Source organism: Tamandua tetradactyla, chromosome X (genome assembly GCF_023851605.1).
Source record: "Tamandua tetradactyla isolate mTamTet1 chromosome X, mTamTet1.pri, whole genome shotgun sequence".
Classification (NCBI taxonomy): Eukaryota; Metazoa; Chordata; class Mammalia; order Pilosa; family Myrmecophagidae; genus Tamandua; species Tamandua tetradactyla.
Window position 1 is genome coordinate 146801119 of NC_135353.1, and position 24215 is coordinate 146825333.

A 24215-nucleotide genomic window follows, 5' to 3' on the forward strand; every position below is an offset into this window, starting at 1 on the left:
GCAGTTTTAGCTATGACAGTTACTATTTTTCTAATTGTTGAATTTAAATTTTTCTTTTGAACTTTTAGCTGTGACAATTTAAAAACATATCCACATACATTTGCTACTTCTTCCTTCAAGGGATTTCATGTGAGCCTCCCAGGATTTTGGGCATTGTTAATGACTATCTTATAATCAGTACAGTGCAGCAGTTGTGGTGCTCATAAATTCCCAGGCTGAAATTCCAACCAGCTGCCATTACCAACTGCTACCAGCGGAGGGCACCATCTCGGCCCTGTCACTCAATGTCTGTCCCTTCCTGTAGTGTTCGGGTTACATCCGGGTTTCTTTACCCTTCAACCGGAAGGACTTCCGGATAGTATTGTGTATTACAGATTGTCTAGTTGCAAATCATCCCAGGTGGTTTACATGGGTTTGCCTGAAATTTTATAGCATAATTTGCTAGATAAATAATTCCATGTTGACAGTTTTATTTTTTCTTTAAACATTGGCAAGATTCTGCTTCATTTCCTCAGGTTCTCTTGAGAAGGCAGCTGTTTTTTAAGATGTGGTTCTTCGGTAAGTGACACATTTTTATTTCTAGGTACTTTTCGATTTTGTCACTTCAGTAGTATTCTTTATATTCCATAAAGTCCCAAAATAGCTTATCAATAAAATACCACAAAACGTCAATACCTGTAGTGTCAATTGAAATTCGATCTCTTCACATAAAAGACAACTTATTTGAAAGTAACAGTAATATACACCAAATGAAAAAAAGAACGCACATGAAAACTAAAGTATCCACTTCTATTTCCTCTTAAACACATAAAGTTGTCACCAGAGATTGTATACAAATGAAAATTATTTGAAACCGCTCCGAAGTGAAATATCAAAATGGTTGCTTATTACAATTACTGATCATTTGTTAGTGTTGACACGCATGAGAACATATGAGAAAAATTTAAAACTCTTGATAAATAATACTGAAGTGACAGATGTGTATTCTATCTAGTTTAATAATATGATAATCAATAAAGCCCTGCTTTAGAAAAGCACTTTATAGGTGAAATGATGTTGACAAATATAGTACACATCAAAACAAATTATATAGAAATTATATAGAATATAAGTGAAAGTAACAGGAGTTTATGCACGTATCTAGAAAGAGAATTAATACATAATAATATTGGTATATTTCAATACCGATTTCCCTTTTCTTTTACAAAGGAAATTAGTAAAATGCATCAAGAGTTCTCACAGAATAAGTATAAATTGGAAATTACTACAGAAATTTATTTAATACTTTGTAGGCATAAAATAAGTTCGGGATATCCTTTTAAAAAAAGTTTGATACCAGATTTTGGAGGGAATATAAAATGATAAGGAGCTACTGGGAATTAATATTCTTTAGAAAAAAAATAGATTTCTTACCTTTTTACGTAGCAATTGCCTTTCTATGATTCTCTAACAGTAGTTGTCACACATGCATTGCAGTATGGGTATGAAAGAGCAAAACAGCAATAAAAAAACCCCAGTGCATTCATACCATAAATAGTATTATACAACATTTACATAAAATTAGATAGATATTAAATAGCTGAAGAAGGTATTTCCAAGACATAGTGCATACAAAAAGCCAATAATAAATTATTTCAAATGTGTGTAGGTATGCAAATGTATTATTTAAATATTTATTTATGCATGTGTGTTTTATATGTACACTGTACTCTTAATCGTGGTTATTTCTGTGAAGGGGTATGCGTCTGAATTTTTTGGAAATTTTAAACTGAGCATGTATTCTAATTAATGAAAAAAGTCACATGACTACATGCTAATGATTGTTTTGAAAGATTTACTTTTTAAAAGTAGTTCAGAACAGATAAAAAGTATGCTTAAGGCTAGAAATAGAAGAGAGTTTAAAATTAAAGACATAAGAAAAAATACAAATAATTTACATGGAGAAAATAATTTTATTTAGTTATGAACCATTTATAAGAAACTGACCTCTAATTACTCAGTGAGATTATTACATAAGGGACCATAAATAAAACTGTCTCAAAGAATAACCTTTTAATCTTCCCTAAGATTAAATGTCAAAGGTAAGCCAAAATGTGTCTTATATTCAAGGACCTCTGTTGCCACAATATCCGGAAAATTACAACACCAATCAGTGTGAATATCTTGTCAACTTTTATCTAAGTATATGGAAACAGCTTTTAAAATATAACCTTGATCTGTAGTGTTTTTGTTTCATTACTTGTGATGTGTATAAAATGTTTAGTAAGAATTACAGTTCTCAGAAAAATTTGTTTTGATTTAACTATAGGGAACCAGCAATTACGTTAAATTCACTTTTTCTAATTTATTTCCTATCAAGTACTCTTTGTTTGGAAATATAAACAATCACTTTATGAATAAGGGTTGTTTCTATTTTTCTTTTCTAGTCTTTAAGCATTCTTGTTTCTTTTTCCTTCTTTCTTGCTGTAGCTAAGACCTCAATAAACTGTTGAATAGAACTAGTGATAGCGGGCATGCTTGTTTTCAATCATGATTAAGTGGTGGTTTTCAGTATTTGAAAACTAATATTCATATTTACTGTAGTTTGTGAGTTTTTTTAAAATAATAATTCAGTAGTAGATTGTGCCAAATGGCTACCCTGTATGTATTGTGACAGTGTTATGATTTTATTCTTTAATTTTTTAATGTGATTTGATTTTAAAATGATAAACCAATAAGAATCCATTCTTGGATTAAACCCAGTTTGCTCATGGTTCATTTGTTGAAGTCTCTTTGGATTCCATTTGTTGCCCTTAAAGTATTTTATTTAAAATTTTGCATTTAGTATGATTTCCTTTATGGATAATGGATCAATTTTGTGAATGTTTATATGGGTCTCATAAAATATTATGTTTCTTTTAACTGTTATAGTGAGAGAAAAGTTGTGCTAGATTCTTATTTTCTTCTCAATTATATTGAAAATAGAAGAATTTCAGGCTTAAAGACATGGAATTCATTTGTAGGAAAGTTTTTCTATATGAACACATTTTATTTAACAAATACAAAAATATTCAGATTTCCTTGTCTAACTATTTCCAAGCGGTTTTTGGTTCTAAATCTGATCCTTGGTGTAAAATACTGTGTTTGGAAAAGGGTACCAAACTTGATTCACATTAGCTTGGCCTAAAAATCTTTTCCCTGTGTTTCTGTTTCTTCAGTACTTGCTTCTGTGGGTTAGTGATTCTTTCAAACCAGTGGGTTTTTTTGTGTTCTTCCATCTTCTGTAATTTCACTCAGGAGAATTTTGGGGCTGAAATTGCTGATTTGTCATTACTAGAAGAAGCTATCCTCACAACCAATACTTTTGAAGTATGTTTTAGTTTGCAAATGTTTTGTCTCATATCCTGTTAGACTAATCTGTATGTTAAAGAAAATAAAAATATCACGCTAAAATTTCTATTTTGTGATTATTGTACATTCACTGGCACATGAAGGAATAATACAGAGATATATACCCTTTACCTAGTTCTAGCTAATTTTAACATCTTGCAAAAGTATAGTTCACTATCTTTGATAGAGTCAAGGTACAGAACATTTCACTCTACACAAAAATCACTTGGTTGTTGTAGTTTATAGGGACACCAACATATTTTGTGCCCTGTCCCCCTCCCCCCCCCCACACTCCATCCCTGCATTCTGGCAAGTGTGTGTTCTTCATTTCTAAATGTCTTTTCATTGTCAAGAATATTATTCTAATGGAATCTTATGTGACCTTTGGGATTTGGTTTTTCCACTCTGTATAGTTCTCTAAAGAGTCATCGGATTTTTTAATGTCTTTCAGTAGTTTGTTCTTTTTATTGCTGTTAAAATTTGCTAAAACTGGGAAAGGATATTCATTAAGGCTTCCTTTTATAGCTGAGTAGTATTTTATCGCATGATGTACCACAGTTTGCTCAAACATGGACTCATTTAAGGACTTCTGATTGTTTTTGTTTTTTTGGTTAAAGCAGATAATTTTGTCATAGACTTTTGTATACAATGCTCTGTGTAGACATAACTCTTCATTTCTCTGAGATAAATACCTGAGAGTATAATAGCTTTATCATATGGCATTTACATTTTTAGTTATTTTTTTTTTTTAAGGAACTGCTTAAATGTTTTCCAGAATGGCTTCCACATTTATCTTTCCACATGCAATGTATAATGGCATGAGTTACAGAGTTCCCCTGCATCCTTGCTGGCAATGGGTGCTATCACTATTTTTTTTTTAGCCATTCTGATAGAAGTATAATGATACCTCTTTGTTTTAATTTGTATTTATCTAATTGCTGTTTTGTTGAACATCTTTCCACATGCTTATTTGTCATTTGTATATCTTTGGTGAAATTTCTGTTCATTTCTTTTGTCTATTTAAAAATTGTATTTTTACTTTTTTACTGTTGAGTTTTGAGAAGAATGTATATATTCTATATATTAATCCTTCTTGGTATTTATGCCTTGAAAAGGTTTACTTCAAGTTTATAGATTGACCTTTCATCCTCTTAACAGTGTAAAATTTTTCACTGCAGAAATTTGTAATTTTTATGAAGTCCAGTTTATCAAATTTCCCACTTAGGAATTGTGTTTCTTGTGTCAAGTCCTAGATCCAAAATTTTACTATTTAAAAGAATTGTTTCTGTTTTATATTTAAGTTTATTATCTCTATGAGCTAATATTTTGCATAAGTTGTGAGGTTTAGATCAAGATTCATTCTTTTAATTTTCTGCGGAAGAGCATCATTTGCATTAGCAGCATTTGTTGGAAGGAATATCCTTTCCTCCATTAAGTTGCTTTTGCAGCTTATCAGAATCTGTTAGCCATACTGTGGCAGGGCTACCTCTGAGTTCTCTCTCTATGCCATTTATCTGTGCCTCCACCAATATCACACTGCCTTGATTATTGTAGCCTATATAATACTTTTGGAAATTGGGTAGTGTAATTCTACAAAGTTTATTGTTCTTTTTTCAAAAGTTTGTATCTATTCTAGTTTCTTTGCCCTTCCATATAAATGGAAGTACCATATAAATAGTAAACAATCTTGTCTATTGCTATAAATAAAACTTCCTAAGTTTTTGTGACTTTGTTAGGAATCCTGTTAAAGGAATCTATGTTTGAAGAGAATTATAATCTTTTCTATTTTGTCTTCCAATCCATGAAAATAGGATGTCTTTCCTTTTCTTTAGATCCTTTTTTTTTATTTCTTTCATTTCTATTATGTATTTTTAGCATATAATGCCTACACATGGTTTGTTCTGTTTACACCTAGGTGTTTTATTTTTTCACAAATTGTACATTTTGTTGTATTATTATTTTGGTGTCAATGTGTTTATTTTTAATACACAGAAATTAATAAATTTGCATCCTGTGACCTCGCTGAACTCACTTATTATTTTGAGGTGTTTTTTAGATTCCTTGGGATTTTCTAAGTTGCTATCATACCATCTTTAATTGGGGACAATTTTATTTTTCCTTTTCAGATATGTTTTTCTTTTATTTTTTTCCTGCCTCATTGCTTTGGCCTGACCTTCCAACACTATGATGAATTAGAGTGTTGAAATTAGACATACTTGGTATGTTCCTGATCTTAGGGGTAAAGCATTCACTTTTCTACCTTAAGTAAATGTTAGCTATAGTTTTTTAAAATAGAGTCTCATTAACAAATTGAGGAAGTTCTTTCCTTTTCCTATTTTTTTGAGATATTTTTTGATGAGTCCGTTTTGAAATTATTAATTGCTTTTCCTTCATGGGTTTATATAATCATGTGAATTTTGTTGTTAATCTGTTAATACGGCCAGTTATATTGATTGTTTTCCCAGTGTTGAACAAGATTTGCATCTTTGGGATTAACTGCACTTGGGAATGGCATATAAATAATTCTATATATTGCTGAACTCTACTTACTAGTATTTTGCTAATGATTTTGTGCTTGTGTTCAGGATTGTTCTGTGTTTTTTTTTTTGAGTGTGTGCTTCTTTGTCTGGTTCTAGAATCAATGTAATACTAGGTTCATAAAATTAATTTTAATGTATTCTTTTTATTTTCCTGTAGACTTCCTTTTTGATCCTTAAGTTATTTACCAATTTTTTTGTTTTGTTTGCAGATTTTTCTAGAGCTTATTATTATGTTTCTATTATTATTTTCCAGTTTGTTGCCATTGACATAAAAGGAAGTTGCATTAAAGTATAGGTGTGAAAAGTAAAAACAGATATTTTTTGATAAACTGCACGGTATCCATACTTTGAATACTGTGTAGCTTTTAAAAACATTCAGGTATATTTTATGTATTTGCATAAGATATTTCCAAGATACATTGCTAAAAAGCGAAAAAGTAAATTGGAATATGCTTATTGATATGTGTTCAGGTGTGTAAATATATTATTCATATAAATATATATTTGTGTTTACACCTCTTTATTTACACACTTCACTGCCAATCAAAACTACTTCTGAAAAGGGATATGTATGGATATTTTTTGAAAATCTTCAGTGAACGAGTACCATATTTGTATGTAGTAAAACTTTACATCAAAATAACCATGGGATGGCTTATTCCTAATAAATATTTTGAAAGATCTACTGTTAGCATTTTTATTTTACAATAGTACCAAACATGGTAAGAAGTTAGGTTTACAAACAGGAGATTTAGAAAAGATGTAAAAACGAAAAAATAATGAAGAAATATATGTAAAAGACTGTTGAGACAATAATTTAATTGTGAAACACTTAAAAGAAGTTGAACTCAGTCAGATCAATATATGAACTGTAAATAATAGAAAGAATGTTAAATTAGGATTAAATGTCAGATCTAATCTAAAGTTTGTCTTGTATTAGAACGTGATAACAGTAATGAAGGTAAAATGTCTCTCAATTTCTATGGTAAGCTAGAAGGAAAAAAGCCTTTAAAATACATGTAGGGTTTTGGTGCTATTTCTTATTTTGTATATAAAATGCTTGGTAGTAATTGGTCCCCTCAGAAATAAGGTATTTAAGTTTAATTGTATGAAATCAAGAAATCTTGCCAAATTCACTTATTTTATTTTATTACTTAGAGACCATTGTTTGGTAATCTGGAAACATAAACATGCACTTTTGGAATAAAGATGGTTTCATTTTTTCCTTTCCAATCTTACGATTTTTTTTTCTTCATTATGAGGTATTTTCTGCTTCTTATTCATATAGACATATTATAGGGCACAGCTCCTTGGCTGTGCCACATGAACTTTTTGGTTGTTTTCCAGAGACTTTTATCGTTGGTTTATCCTGAACCCAACGTGTCCTGGGTTGATGAGATTGTTGAAGTCTGCTCAGCTGCTCAGCTTTTTAACTGCAACTTTCTGCTCAGCACGTTTTGTTCTCAGTGTTCGCTGATTTTGCAAATGCCACGAGTGAATAAATATTACCAACTTTGGGTATTGCCGCCTTGGATTCTGATTGAAATCCTGTCTCTTCAAATGCTTGCTTCCTTAGGTCTGTGGATATTCAAACAGTATCTTTAGTATCTTCCAGTGTTTCCTAGATTTTTCTCAGCAAGAAGATTGGGCTGAAATGGCTTGTCTGCCTGTATGTGGGTCTGGTCCACAAATGTTTTTGTTTTAGTTGCTTTTCCTCCTTTAGCCTGTTAACCAATGTTTACCTAAATAAGATACAAATTTTATTTTCAGCAGAAGTATCTACTCAGAAGTGGATCCTTTTTGTCATTATTTGCTTAGTGTACTACAGTGAAATTTTTTCATTGAATACTTAAATGATTCTTTAGTTCCCAGCAGGTGCCAGTTGTGGACAATGTATGGAGGTATATTACTGAGGTAGAGCCAAATGAAGAATAGATAAGTAAATATGGAGTATTATATAGAAGATAAGGTTTGAGGTAATTGGTTATTCAGTAATACTAAACATACTAGAATATTACATATACTTCTGTATTAAATTGAGTTTGAGTTCTGTTTAATAGCACATGAATCTCTTATGAAGTATGTCTACTTCATGTTAAGAGCTTGCTACTTTGTGTAGATGTAAATTATTGGCAGGACAATTCCAATTATTCCCCCAGTCCTTCATGCTTTATTGTTGAATATTTTGTTTAAATATCTTATAAAACTTGATATTGCTTAGATAGCATATTTATTTCCTATAATTAAAAAATTATAATCAACTCCGCCTAAATGCAAAAACCTTAAGCTTTTACAATAACAAATTTTATAAATAATATTTTACATTGATCATACAAAAGTTTTATATTTTAAACTCCATTTTGTTTTAATGAAGTAGTAGAAAAATTGTCTTTAAAATTTATCCAGATGTGTTCACACTCAAGTGCTCTTCACTCCTTCCTGAAATTCTCAGTTTCTATCCCATGTCATTTCCCTTCAGCCTTAGGAGCTTCCTTTAACATAATTTGTGTTACAGATTGGCCAGTGACAAATTGCATGAGGTTTATGTGACTGTTTATTATTTCACTCTGAGTTTGGAAATATAAGTTTGCTAGATATAGAATCCACCTTTGAAAGTTCTTTCTTTGCTTTCAGCATTGGAAATCTGATGCTGCATTTTTTCAGCTTCACCATGGATTCTGTTAAGAAAGCAGCGATCAATAAATAACCATTCAAGGTGGGTAATATATCTTTATTTCACGGAAATTTTTGCTTTGTATATGGTTTTAATAAAACCATATTGAAAACCTTCAGTAATTATTATGTCAATCCAAAGTTAAATATTAAGTAAATAAAAAGATAATTTATTAAATTGACAGTAATAGTAAAATAAGGTTAAAAACGCCAAAAAAGCTTACATGAAAAATAACTGAAGCCAGAAATATCAATTTTTAAGTTTAAATATCTAAAACATACGGGCAGGCCATGGTGGCTCAGCAGGCAAGGATGCTTGCCTGCCATGCCAGAGGACCTGGGTTCGATTCCTGGTGCCTTCCCATGTAAAATAAATAAATAAATAAAATAATAAATAAATATCTAAAACATAAATGCACAGATTATATACAAATGAGAATAATTTAAGCAATCAGCTAATTCTCAAGCAAAATATCAGTTATTTCTTGTTACAATTACTGATTTGTTGCCAGTGTTGATATGATGAAAAAAATGCACAAGAACAGATTAAAATTCTGTATTAGTTAGGGTTCTCTAGAGAAACAGAATCAACAGGGAACACTCGCGAATATAAAATTTATAAAAGTGTGTCACATGACTGTGGGAATGCAGCATTCAAAATCCGTAGGGCAGGCTGTGAAGCCGACAATTCTGATGGAGGGTCTGGACGAACTCCACAGGAGAGGCTCGCCAGCTGAAGCAGGAAGAGAGGCTGTCTCTTCTGAATCCTCCTTAAAAGGCTTCCAGTGATTAGACTGAGCATCACTCATTGCTGAAAACACTCCCCTTGGCTGATTACAAATGGAATCAGCTGTGAATGCAGCTGACATGATCATGATTTAATTCTATGAAATGTCCTTATTCAACACACAAGCCAGCACTTGCCCAACCAGATGAACAGGTACCACCACATGGCCAAGTTGACACATGAACCTGACCATGACAGTCCACCCCTTGTCAACTTGGCAGCTATAAATATCGCCTTAAACCATACCTAATTTCTAAATAAAAAACAAAACACACATTTTTTCTTTCACCTAACAGTACTCAGCTGTCCTACATATAACTAGAAACACATTAACTGTCTCCAGAATAGGGTACAAGTCCGTGGGTAATATTCATTCTTAAAATTGATATCTTACAACTTAAAAAGTGTAACAGAAACAAAACAGCATTACATTCCTCATTTCTGTACTGATCACGTGGTCGTAGTTCATATTTATTAGTACCTTCTTCTACTACCCATTCCATGTTCCCTTTACCCTCAGCCAGCACTTCAGCTGGCCATGGTTCTTTGCCTGGTGGGGTGACCCAAACCTTCATTCCTGAAGTCTCAGAGCCATTGGTAGTCCTGCCTGGATTGGGTTGTTGCAGTTTTCCATTGATTTTAATCACAGGGCATGGTAGTACTCAAAGATGCCCTAGGGGATCTCCTATATTCCAAGAAAACTCTTCTTTACCTTCATTGTGTGGTTGCAGTCCTATTTCCCTCTGATAGAGTCAATCACCACAGACAATAATGTAATCCCCTTCTTCCTTGTTGATCCAGGGGCATGAGTAGCCCAAAGTGACCAGGTGGCTGTCTTAGATTCCAGTTCAATGGAATTATTGCTGTTTCTTCTGGTGGAAGCACTCCCCCTTTTGGAACTAAAAGCTGTAGACTAGCAGAGCTCAGGGTCGCAGGGACAAGAAGCAAAAATTTTCCTAGTGGATCACTAGGGGTAATAGTGAGTGGTACCACTCCCATTTCCACTCCTTGGTTCCTAAACCCATGGAACCTGGCTGTGGGAGAAACAGTACCATACAGCGGATGCTGATTCAGAGAATATACAGCTTCCTGGAGAACATTAGGCCAGCCCTTCAAGTATTGCCACCTAGTTGGCACTGTAAGCGAGTTTTCGAAAGGCCATTCCACTGTTCTATCACTCCAGCTGCTTCTGGATAATGGGGAACATGGTAAGACCAGAGAATTCCATGAGCATGTGCCAATTCCCACACTTCATTTGTGGTGAAGTGTGTTCCTTGATTAGAAGCAATGCCGTGTGGAATACCATGACGATAGATAAGGCATTCTGTAAGCCCGTGGATGGTAGTTTTGGCAGAAGCATTGTGTGCGGGGAAAGCAAACCCGTATCCAGAGTATGTCTCTGTTACAGGTAGAACAAATCGCTGCCCCTAACATGAAGAGTGTGGTCCAGTGTAATCAACCTGCCACCATGTAGCTGGCTGTGGTCATCTCAGGGAATGGTGCCATATTGGGTGATGAGTGTGGGTCTTTGCTGCTGGCAGATTGGGCACTCAGCAGTGGTTATAGCCAAGTCAGCCTTGGTAAGTGGAAGTCCATGTTGCTGAGCCGATGCATAACCTCCATCCCTACCACCATGACCACTTTGTTCATGAGCTCATTGGAGAATGACAGGAGTTGCTGGGGATAGAGGCTGACTCGTATCCACAGAATGGGTCATCTAATACACTTAGTTATTAAAACCTTCCTCTGTTGAAGTCACCCTCTGGTGTGCATTCACATGGGGCACAAATATGTTCATTTTTTTAGCCCAATCAGAAAGGTCTATCCACATACTTATTCCCTAGACCTCTTTGTCACCAATGTTCCAATTATGGTCTTTCCAAGTCCCTGACCATCCAGCCAAACCATTAGCAACAGCCCATGAGTCAGTATACAAATGTACTTCTGGCCAGTTCTCCTTCCAAGGAAAATGAACGAGGTGCACTGTTCGAAGTTCTGCCCACTGGGAGGATTTCCCCTCACCAGTGTCCTTCAAGGACACCCCAGAAAGGGGTTATAGTGCTGCAGCTGTCCCCTTTCGGGTGGTACCTGTATATCGTGCTGAACCATTTGTAAACCAGGCCCAAGTTTTCTCTTCCTCAGTCAATTCACTATAAGGAACTCCCCAAGAATCTATAGCTCTGGTCTGGGAAAGAGAAGGTAATGTGGCAGGAGTAGAGACCATGGGCATTTGGTCCACTTCTTCATGGCACTTGTGCCTTCTGGATCTGCTCTGGCCCTATTTTGTATATATCATTTCCATTTTACAATCGAGGGCTGCTGCGCACGCCCAGCTTTATTGCTTGGTGGGCCAGACAACACCCAGCTCATGATAGGCAACTCAGGTCTCATGGTAATTTTGTGGCCCATGGTTAAGCGTTCAGTCTCTATTAAGGCCCAGTAGTAGGCCAAAAGCTGTTTCTCAAAAGGAGAGTAATTATCTGCAGCAGACGGTAAGGCTTTGCTCCAAAATCCTAAGGGTCTGCGTTGTGATTTTCGTATAAGGGGCCTGCCAAAGGCTCCAAACAGTATCTCTATTTGCCACTGACACTTCCAGCACCATTGGATCTGTTGGATCATACAACCCAAGTGGCAGAGCAGCTTGTACAGCAGCCTGGACCTGTCGCAGAGGCTCCTCTTATTCAGGTCCCGACTCAAAATTAGCAGCTTTTCTGGTCACTTGATAAATAGGCCGGAGTAGCACAACCAAATGGGAAATATGTTTTTGCCAAAATCCAAAGAGACCAAACTAGGCATTGCCCCTCTGTTTTGGTCGTAGGAGGGGCCAGATGCAGCAACTTATGCTTCACCTTAGAAGGGATATCTCGACGTACCCCACACCAATGGACACCTAGAAATTTCACTGAGGTGGAAGGCCCCTGTATTTTTCTTCGATTTATCTCCCATCCTCTGACCCACAAATGCCTTACCAGTAAGTCTAGAGTAGTTGCTACTTCTTGCTCACTAGATCCAATCCACATGATATCATCAATATAATGGACCAGTGTGATGTCTTGTGGGAGGGAGAAACAATCAAGGTCCCTGTGGACAAGATTATGACATAGGGCTGGAGAGTTGATATGCCCCAAGTTAGGACAGTGAAAGTATATTGCTATCCTTGCCAACTGAAAGCAAACTGTTTCTGGTGGTCCTTAGTAATAGCTGTTGAGATAAAAGCATTTGCCAGATCAATAGCTGCATACCAGGTTCCAGCAGATGTATTGACTTGCTCAAGCAATGATACCACATCTGGAACAGCATCTGCAATTGGAGTTACCACCTGGTTGAGCTTATGACAATCCACTGTCATCCTCCAAGACCCCTCTGTTTTTTGCACAGGCCAAATAGGAGAGTTGAATAGGGATGTGGTAGGAATCACCACCCCTGCATCCTTCAAATCCTTAAGAGAGGCAGTAATCTCTGAAAACCAGCCAGGAATCTGGTATTGCTTCTGATTTACTATTTTGCTAGTTAGGGGTAGTTCTAGTGGCTTCCACTTGGCCTTTCCCACCATAATAGCACTCACTGTACAAGTTAGAGAACCAGTGTGGGGATTCTTCCAGTTGCTCAGTATGTCTATTCCAGTTATACATTCTGGAACTGGGGAAAAAACTGCAGAATGGGTCTGGGGGCCCACTGGACCCACTGTGAGATGGACCTGAGCTAAAACTCCATTGATCACCTGGCCTCCATAAGCCCTCACTCTGACTGGTGGATAAGAGTGACATTTTGGGTCCCCTGGAATTAATTTCACTTCTGAACCAGTTCATAATCCCCGGAACATCTGATCATTTCATTTTTCCCAATGCACAGCTACCCTGGTAAAAGACTGTCAGTCTCCTTGCAGAAGGCTTGGAGGAAGATTAACAGTATAAATTTGTGGGAGTGTAACAAGATTCTCCTCCAAAGAGACCTGGCCTCCACTTCATTTAAGGGGCTCTAGGTCTGTATACTGTTTCAAGTCTGGAAATTGATTAAGGGGCTGTGACTTTGTGTTTTTTTAATTCAGGTTAGACTTCTGTTCAATTGACCTAGAACTCTTGTTTATGCAGCTCGAACAAGCGTTTAGTAGACTGTCTTTTATTGTATTTCTAGGTACCCCATGATTTACTAGCCAATGCCACAAATCTCTGCGAGTCATATAATTTTGACTCCTGCTTTGAGTTTGCTGTCTATTATAATAGCCACATCTACCCTGTTTTTGGCGATTAAGTGCTGCCACCTGACTCCTGCCAACTCAGGATCCAGTCATCCCCATTGTGTTTAAAGATTCCAGCTCAGTGATAGCAGTTCCTACAGTAATATCTGACCTACAGAGAAGTGCAACTACAGAACTTTTCACGGATGATGGCGCTAGTCTCACAAATTTATTTCTCACTGTTCTGGTAAAAGGTGCATCCTCTGGACATTCCTGGGGTGTAAGAGCAGGCTTTGCATCATAAGTCCACTCTAACATTCCAATCTCTCTAAGCCTCTGGCTCCCCTCATCTACATTATACCATGGCAGTTCTGGCATTTCAACCTCAGGTAATGTCGGCCACCTTTTGATCCATGTTTCCACCAAACATCCGAAGAAACTGTTAATACCTTTTCTAACCCCTCGAGCTATAACACTGAATGCAGAATCTCTGCTTAGTGGGCCCATATCAATAAATTCAGCCTGATCCAGCCTTACATTCCTCCCACCATTATCCCCCACCTTTAAAATCCATTGTTACACATATTTCTCAGATATCTGTCTATATTAATTGAAAAACTCTCATAGTTCTTTTGGAGTATAACATATTTCCTCATGCGTGATACTTTGCACCTCACCTTTAGGGGCCTGTTGGGACTTTAGTTATAGGTCTGGAAGAAATCAGGGATGGTGGGGGTGGGTCATGAAAAGAATTAGATGTATCTTCCAAGCCATTTGCTTCAGGACATTCATTTGCAGTTTCATTTGGTGAAACAGAATAATCACTCTAGGGCTAATCCCTTCAGGAGGATGTTGCGTAGCCAACTCCTCAAGGCAGGCTGGAGGTGGGCGGCTATGTCCTCAGGGCAAACTATTACAGGTTTATCTAGAGAAGCCTCAGCATGACCTAGGGTTTCAACCTTACCCCCAACATCATTATCTATCCATACGTCACCATCTCATTTTTCAGGGTCCCACTCCTTTCCAATCAGTGCTCTCACTTTAATGGCAGACAGCATGCAACATTGAGAATTCAGTTTTCGTTGTAATGTTGCTACTCTAACAAGATTCTGAGTCTGATTTTCAGAGATCTCAAGTCTATGGCTACAAGAAGTTAGATTTTCCTGCAGGGTGCTCATAGAAACTTGTACATCTATCAGACGGTGCTTAAGCTTCTTGTTTGAAGCTTAAGCCATCCCTTTCACTCCTTAATGTGTCCAGTGTATCTAAGAGCAACCAGCCAACATCTCTATACCTCTTATTTCCACAAAACTCCGTAAAAGTGTCAAAAACGTTATCCCCTAGAGCCTGGCTTTGTACAAGCAAAGCATTAGGAGAATCGAATGGTGATATTTTGACTATCTCTTTTGCCGACTCACTCCATGGATTGGGAGTGTCATTCTTATTATGGGACTCAGAGTCCTTAGTCCCTTTGAGTCCAGTCAGAGTAGAAAACCATGCCTAAAAACCCATTTTTAAGATTCTGTTTCTTAAGAACCACTCCTGGTACCAAGTTGTATTAGTTAGGGTTCTCTAGAGAAACAGAATCAACAGGGAACACTCGCAAATATAAAATTTATAAAAGTGTCTCACGTGACCGTGGGAATGCAGAGTCCAAAATCCACAGGGCAGGCTGTGAAGCCGATGATTCCAATGTAGGGTCTGGATGAACTCCACAGGAGAGGCTCGCCAGCCAAAGCAGGAAGAGAGACTGTCTCTTCTGAATCCTCCTTAAAAGGCTTCCTGTGATTAGATTAAGCATCACTCATTGCTTAATTGGCTTCACAGCCTGCTCTGCAGGTTTTGGACTCTGCATTCCTGCGGTCACGTGAGACACTTTTATAAATTTTATATTTGCGAGTGTTCCCTGTTGATTCTGTTTCTCTAGAGAACCCTAACTAATACACGTGGATTTTGCTTTTTCCTCAGAATGTGGTCTATCTTGGTGAATGGTCTCTGAGCTCCTAAAAAGATTGGGTATTCTATTGTTGTTGAGTCAAGTGCTATATAAATTGTCAATTAGGTCCTGTAGGTTATGGTGTTGAATTCTTAGGTACCTCGACTTAATCTGCTAGATGTTTCACTAGTTGTTGCTATAGGGGTGTTGAAGTTTTCAACTGTGATTGTGGACTCATCTATTTCTGCTTTACCATCTCTCAGTTTTGCTTCCCAAATTTTGTAGCTCTGTTGTTTGGTGCATATACATAGAGGATTGATAAGAATTCATGTTGGGTTGATTCTTTAATCATTATAGAATGTCATTCTCTGTTTCTGATTATTTTCTTTGCTCTCTATGTCTACTCTATCTGATATCAATGTTAACAATGCTTCTTTATTTTCAATATTGTTGGTATGATATATCCTTTCCTATCCTTTAACTTTCAGTCTTCCCATATCATTATATTCCAATGTGTTTGTGGTAGACAATAAATATTTTGAGTGATATTTTAATCTGCTCTGCCAGTGTTACTCTTCAGTGTATTAGACCATTTCATTTAATGTTATTATTGATATGTTAGTGTAGATATGTACCATTTTATTTTTTCTGTTTGTTCTCTATTGTATGGTTTCTCTCTTCTCTTTTTGCTGTCTTTTCTGTGAGTTTATTGATCATTGCTGTAGATATTTTATATGTATGTGTTATAAAATTTTATCATAGTTGAATATGTCCTCATCTTAGTATCTTGAGGAATGTGTGGAAAGCTTACCTCCTTTTAACTACTTTTGCCTTACCCTATTTGTAATATAGTTGTCTTAAACATTCCATTTATGTAACTACAGAAGGATGCCAGACAATATGTCCTTTTTTTTTGGTCTCAGTTGGAAAACTTAATTTCGAATACTCAAGAAGAGAAGGATGGACCTTGGCATGAATCATATATTTTCTTTATTCCCTTGTGGTTTCCTCTTTTTTTTTGTTTCAAGATAACTTGTTTTACCATTCAATTCTGTTTAGGGCATTTCTTTCTCCTTCCTTTATAGGGTAGTTCTACTGGCAACAAATATCCTTACTTTTTATTCATTCGAGAATGTCTTGATTTCAAAGTCACTCGTGGATATTTTCACTGGATATATGAGTTGGGTTTAAGAGTTTTTTCTTTTATCATTCGAAAATTTTGTGCCACTTTGATCTGACTTCCCTGGTTTTTGGTCCTCATTTTGCTCTTATTCAAATTGTATTTCCCTTCTAGGTAAGGTATTGCTATTCTCCTGTTAATGTCCAAGATATTTTTTTGTCTTTCAGAAGTTTTACTATAGTGTGTCTTGACGGGGATGTCATTGGCTGTATTCAGGTAGGATAGGGTTTTGTCAAGCTTCTACAATCTGTAGTTTCATACTTTTTGAAAAATTGTGAATTTGTCGTGAATTATTTTTTCTCCCTTTTTCTCACCATCCCCTCACCTCTTAGACATCCAGGATCTTAATCTTGGTTCATTTTTTCCATCTACTTCATGGATTACCTGATCATTTAATATATTTTTCTTATTTTTAAGATCATTGCTTATTTCCTCTGCCCCTGCACACTCAGAACAAAGAGGGAAGCACTCTATTGTCAGGTGGCTGTAAAATTGAAGGTTTCTGTCTTGGTCTCTATTGACTCCAAGTAATATTGACTTCTGCTTCCTTTTGAATGGGATGAATTTGATATTTCCATTTCCTCACAATCCAATGTCCTGGATTGGAGGGATGGGAGTGTCAGCTTTCGTCTCTTCATGTGGGCTTCACTGAAACAGTGGGAAATGAATTCATACTGCTGGGCTATGGTGACAGTTGATTAATCTCCTCTAGACCTCCTCTGACATTACTCCTGTAGGGAAGGAAGAGGAGCCTCATTTCTACCCCAGATTAAGGAAGTCCATTCTCCCCAGATGCTGTCAACTGGCTCCTTCATAAAGGGTATGAGGGTCCGGAAATCACCATATGGTAAGTATAAGGCAAACACCAAACCAACTCGGACCAAGGTAAAACACAAAACAAATCAAATCAAAGCGCATCAACAAAAGCAAAATGGAAAATGATCAATGTTATGTTGCATTTGGGGTCCTGTATTGCCGCACCCATTTCCCATCTTCTCTCCACCTTTCAGAGTCTCTGTATGTTCAGTTTATATTTATAATATCCAGGGTGTTTCTTTGGACTTAAGAGGGAAAATAAGAAACACATGTCTACTCCATTTTCTAGAAATAATTGCCCAGCAATTTGTTGAGCAAAATGATCTTGTAAAGAGATGGATCTCTTCTTCCCCCATCAATTGCTTACATTCTTTCAATCTAATTATCTAGTTCATCATAAAACTGTTTCTTCAGTTGCCAACATGTGCTTGGAATCAAGAACATTCTGGAATTACATTATTGAGGGACTTATGAAGACTCTTACTGAAGATAAGTTCTGTGAAAATCTATTCATTAATAGTAACTGTAATATTACCTATGCGTATTTTTGTTATCTTTAGTCATTGCTGAAGAGATTCATATATAAATTCCTGTACTTTTTATGGTCTACATCAAGTAGATTATATCAGTCTGCATAAACGTAACATCATAACATTACAATTTCATTTATTCTCCCTTTAATTTGCGTGATGTTATACATAATATATGTACCATATCATTTATCATTTTTCCTTTAGAGTCCATTTTCTATCAAACATTGGTCTTTTATATTTGTCTGCAAATTCCTTATCCAATGATCTTCAGTCCTTCCTGTACCTTTCATTTTCTGTCAGGTGCCATTTCCCTTTGGCTTAAAAAATTTCCTTTAGCATCATTTGAATTTCAGGTTCACCAGTGAAAAGTTGTCTCAGGTTTGCTTACTTGGCTGTGTTTTATTTGTACTCTCAGTTTGGAAGGATAATTTTACTGGATATAGAATTCTAGGTTTGTGATTTTACCTTTTAGAAATATATTGCCACATTTTCTTTGGTTCTCTATGAATTGTGCTGAGAAGACAGCTATATATATCAGGTGGGAAATAATATATTTTTATTTCTTTGAGGTTTTGGGATATATGCATTTGTTCAAGTCATTAAAATACTTTATATTTTATAGAAAGTTAAAACGTGTAGTGTATTAATAAAATATTTTGAAAACTTCATGGTCTACTTTCCAATGAAAATTATTCCATTTATGCAAAAGATGATGTATTTTAATCATAAATATAAAAAAATCAAAACTAGAAAAAGGTCTATGTAAAGAAATAAAATCCCAAAATATTTTTCTTATTAAACAGATAAAAATATCTGCAGTTTATATAAAGTTAAAATTACAGAAACACATTGATAAGCAAGGTATTAAAAATAATAGTTATTTTAATTGTTGATTTAATGTTATTGTAAGAGAAGAGATAACATCTTTTGGTACAGAATAATGAAATGACATTATCTATTCCAAATATCTTATATCTGCTCTATTCATATAATATTCAATAATATTACTCTTAGGCAGGAAATATTTAGGTAGGAAATGATATATGTATATGTACTACATCACAATATCAATTATGTAACATGCATTATATAGAACTTAAAGGAAAGAAACCATAGTTTTTGCATACATATAAATATATATAGGATGAAAGTAAAATTTTTGTATCCAAATAATTATGAGATGAAAGATTATTTAAGAAATGCAGTTAGTGGCATGAATAAGAAATAAATGTAAAGGGATATATACTGCAAGTATGCTTAATACTTAAAGGAAATTATTTAGCTACAAGATGCAGTTTTTAAAAATGTTGATTCTGGATTATGTAGGGAACAGCATAAAATGTTAATTTTTTTGGAAAATAATTTGGTATATTTATCAAATGTGTAAATTTACATTTTGTTCCACATGGTAATTTCTCCTTCTAAGTCTGTATCAGTCACAGCCACACACACGTGCATTAAATAATGGGTATAAAAAGTCTAAGCAATTATTCTTTGATAAACTATTCTGTGTACATACTATGACTCCTATGCAGCCTTTAAAGCCAATCAGGTAGACCTTAAATAATTACAGGAGACATCTCCAAAATATATTGCTTACAGAGAGAACACAAATTTCAGTTTACATACTGATATGTACAATTGTATATTTATGTACAGATGAGTACAGTTGTGTAAACATATTATCTTTGTAAACACGTGTATGTTTATATATTTGTGTATACACACACAGTTCACTGCTAATCATAATTACTTCTGAAATGGGATATGTGTCAGCATTTTTAGAAAATTTTACACTGAGTACAAGCCATATGTATATGTAACAAAATTTATAAATCAAAAAAACATGATGGCATATTACGGGCAGTTAATTTGAAAGATCTAATCTTTGCGTTTGTAGTTAAAAGTTTAGAAAAGTGTTAGAAGTTAGGGTTACAAACAGGAGATTCAGATAAAGTTTTGAAAGTAAAACAAAAAATGAGAAAAATATAAACATGTGGAGAAAATAATTTAATTTAATTTTGAAACACTTTAAAGAAGCTGAAGTCTATTTTGCCTGTACGATCATTAAATGTAGGGCCCTAAGTAAAACTGCCACAAAGAACAGTCTTTTTTATTGCTAAGCTTAGAATAAAGGTCAAGTGTACAGAAAATGTATCATATATTCAGGAGCCTCTGTTACCATGATAACAGAAAACACAACAAAAATATCAGTGTTAAAAGGACTCACAGGTTTTATTGACAAGTGCATGGGAAAAAAGACTTAAAGATATAACCTTATCCTATAGGGTTTGTGTGTCTTTTCATATAATGTATATAAAATGTTTCTGCTGTTCACAAAACAAACAGACAAACCGTGTTTATTTAAATGGAATCCAGCTATCTTATTAAATTCACTTATTTTTAATAAATTACCTATAGATTGTTATTAGATAGTCTGGAAGCATAAATATGCAAGCTGTGGGTATTTCATGTCTTCCTTTCTAATCTTTATGCTTTTTTCCCCCATGCATTGCCCTAGCTATGACCTCCCCAAAATTCTGGATAGAATTGCTAATAGTTCATATCCTTTTCTCTTTTCTGTTCTCAGGGGGGAAGATTTTCAGCATTTTGCCACTGGTTATAATATGTGCTGCAGTTTTGTGATTTCTTCTTAATCATTACTGAATGACAGATTTTGTCATATAGTTTCTATTTTGTCATGACATTTTAATCCTAGTTTTGTTATAGTAGTTTAATTTCAAAATGTCAAAACAGCAAGAATTCATTCTTAGAAGAAATCCAATTTGGTCATGTATTACAATTGCCGTGTCTTTGGATTTGGTTTGTCAAACATATGCTTGTTGTATTTTCTCTTGTTTTATTGCTTTTTCTTGGGAGGCATAACTTCTTTGATTTTCCTTTTGTATATGTCATTTTCAGTTTGATATAAGCTTTATCAGAGGTCTCATAAAACACTTTGGGGGTGTTTCTACTGTTTTTATTCTGTGAAAGATGTTGTGAAAGATTGGGATTATTTTCACCTCAGTTATTTTCAAAAGATCAAGAATTCAGACACCAGAGCATGGTAATCAGTTTTTAGGATAGATTTTCAATACAGATGCATTTTACTGAATCATTGAGACTATCTAGCTTAACTGTTTTATTAAGCAGTATTTTTTCTCTTCTTGATATTTCATCATTTTGTGCAATTTAAAATATATTGGCATTAATTTGCTTACAATGTAATATATGTGTCCCCAGGATGCTTAGTGACAATACCCTCTCTTGGTGAAAATACTCTCTACATTTCTGGTGTTGATAATGTGTCTTGTCTCTCTCTCTCTTTTTTTTTCCAGTTTACCGCTTTATCTTTTTCCTTTGTTTATAACCTTTTCAAAAATAATATTCTTGACCTGCATTTTGGGGGGAAGAAGGGGCTAGGGCAGGTGTTTCCTTCACTAATTCTCAAAGCTTTCTCCTTTGCTTCCTTGACTGGTTCCTCCTCTGATCTCACTAGCACTTTGGATCATCTGAGTTAGCTTCGGTCTGTCCTCACAGGCTGTTAGCTATATTCGCCAATCTTCATTGGTTAATTTTCACTTTCACAATTTTGCCATAGTCACATATAGGCTGTCCTCAGTATTTTTCTTTAGGTATACTTAATTGTTTTCTGGGGAAGGGATCATTTTATTTTATTTTCTGTTGAATTAATTCATCTTAGTTTTAATTTGTTGTATTTAAACTCCTCCCTTATTTTGCAATTTCTTGAAGTGAATTATTGAGTCTTAAATACTCAGTCTTCCTTATTTTGCAGTAATGGATTAAATTTTCCTTCAGATATTTAGTTTTTTGGATCCCGTAGAGCTTAGAGGTTTGATTGAGGTATAGTTGATTTGAAATAATTTTCAAAACTTTAAAATTGACAACATAAAATTTGACATATGCATATATTTATGAACTATCACCACAATCAAGATTATGTTAATATCCACCGCCTCCAACCAAGTTCCCTCATTCACTGTTGTGTTCCCCTTCTCCTGATCCTTCCAAAGCCCATGCTCCTTTCCCATGCTGCGGGCAATCCTGTAGAAGACTTTAAGTGGACATATACTGTCATGTTCTTTGGATAAACTGAAGGGATGGGATGGATGGATCACCATGATAAGCATACCTGTCAGTTATTCAGACTGTATCACAGTATTTTGCAATGTGACTATATTACATCATACCATCAGTATATAAGAGTTACTGTTGCTCTACAACCTTATTAGTACTTTGTATGGCCAGCATTTTTAATTTAACCTTTCTAACTGGTATGCAGTTGTATCTCACATTCTTTCTAAATGGCTTTGATGTAACCAAGTCATCATTTTTGCTTTCCCAGAAGACCCAAGTTAATGGAGAAAATGGGTCATTCGCCTCATGCTAATGTTTTCCTTCCCAGACATGCTTTTTGGTACATGGTTATTTTTTCATATAAGCTGGATTTTTGATATGAAATACTATAGAAAAATGGAGGCGAAGGAGAATATTCGCATCCCACATTTTAATTTCTCCCCTGGCTATCTCATAGCAATCAGGAATTGAGTCTTTTGAAGCCAGATCAGAGATTTTTGTTGAGTTTTTTTTTTCTATTTCTGATTCATATTAATATTTAACCCATAGCTCCGCAGGAAAGCCAAATGAATTATTGGGTTGAATTCTAGAATTTCTTATCCGTGATGGGCCCTGAAACTGCTCTGTGTCCTCTGGATGGTGAGATTATTGGAAGCCCTATTCAGATTCTTGGCTACAACTTTATGCTTAGCATCCAGGCTCTTCAGTCAACTTCTCTCAATTAGCGAACGCCATAAGGGGAAATTTTAGGTACCAGATTTGGTCCTCATCACCAGTGCTTCACCTCTTTTTGAATAACTGTCCTTTCAGATTTCATGTTAAGAAAGTGAACGGATTATTTTAAGGCAAATAATCTTCCTGAGGATTGGATCTTTTAATAATAATTTGCTCAATTTCTTTCAATTTATTTATGCCATTGAGTCCATAAATAGTTCTTCACTTTCCAGTATGTATCCTGGATGGTCTGTCTATTTAGGGTACATTATTGAGTTACTGCATAATGTAGAATCAGTCAAGTTAATAAAAATACTCTATATCTTAGGTTATAAGAGCTAAGATGTGTGTATATTTGTGTGCCCTTATATTAGCACATGTTACTGACGCCTTATGATAAATTCTTAAAATAGGTATGAAAGAATTCAAGTGTTATATCTAACAGTTCACATTCCCTAACCAAGTTACACACACACAGACACACAGACACACACACACACCAACCCATGTCAACATGGATGAACCTCACAGACACTGAGTCAAAAAACAAATTCAATGGCCTGTTAAGACCTATAACACCTTCACATTTATACATTGGGCTTGCTCTACTAATATACTCTGTTTGCTGAAGTCTACTTTTGACTTTAATGTATCCATTCCAGGTTTCTTATGCTTAATTTTGAATGCTGTATCATTTTCTATACCAGTACATTCAATTTGTCTCTTTCCATTTAAATAGCCTTTCTTACAAATACAAATTTAATTGGATCTTTTTTCCTAGACTGAAAAACTGCATTTTAATTGAAAAATTTAATTTACATTTTAAAATTTGTTAATATAGTTTATTTTGAAATTGAGCATCTTACCATTCTTTTGCTATTTTTCTTTTATTCATTTTTCCTGCTTATTTTTGCATTTATTATTTTTTATTATTCATTTAAATTATTCTATTGGGTTTTTAGCCGTGGCAGTTTAAAAAATCCCCACACATTCTGTGATGCCCTATTCCACCAATAAATGGGTTTTATGGGCCTCCCAGCAACCCGCACCAGTATTAATGACTATGTTTTAACCAATACAACATAGGAGTTGTGATTCTATATTACCAGTTACCACCAGCAGATGCTGTCATTACCAACTACCACCAGCAGAGGACGCTATCTTGGCTTTCCTGCCCAGTGACTTTCCGTCGTAGTTCTCAGTTTACTTCCTGTGCCGTTAACCTACAGCATAATAAGAACTTCCGGGTAGTAACAAATTATGTGTTGTCCTGTGACAAGGTCTAACATTGTTTTAAGCGAGTTTGCCTTATTTAGCCCACACTTTTGAAGGATAATTTTGCAGGATTCAGAATTCTACATTGAAAGTGTTTTTTTTCTTAAGTATTGAAAA

The 24215-nt window shown here is 35.0% G+C and overlaps 1 long non-coding RNA gene across 1 annotated transcript in view; it reads left to right on the forward strand.

The window, feature by feature from the left end:
* The first annotated feature begins 510 nt into the window (after positions 1–510).
* LOC143671147 (uncharacterized) overlaps positions 511–24215 on the forward strand; it is a 37760-nt gene continuing 14055 nt past the window's right edge. The window contains exons 1-2 of the long non-coding RNA XR_013169495.1: positions 511–558; positions 8544–8625. This is a non-coding gene — a long non-coding RNA (uncharacterized LOC143671147). The remainder of the gene's footprint in view (positions 559–8543; positions 8626–24215) is intronic.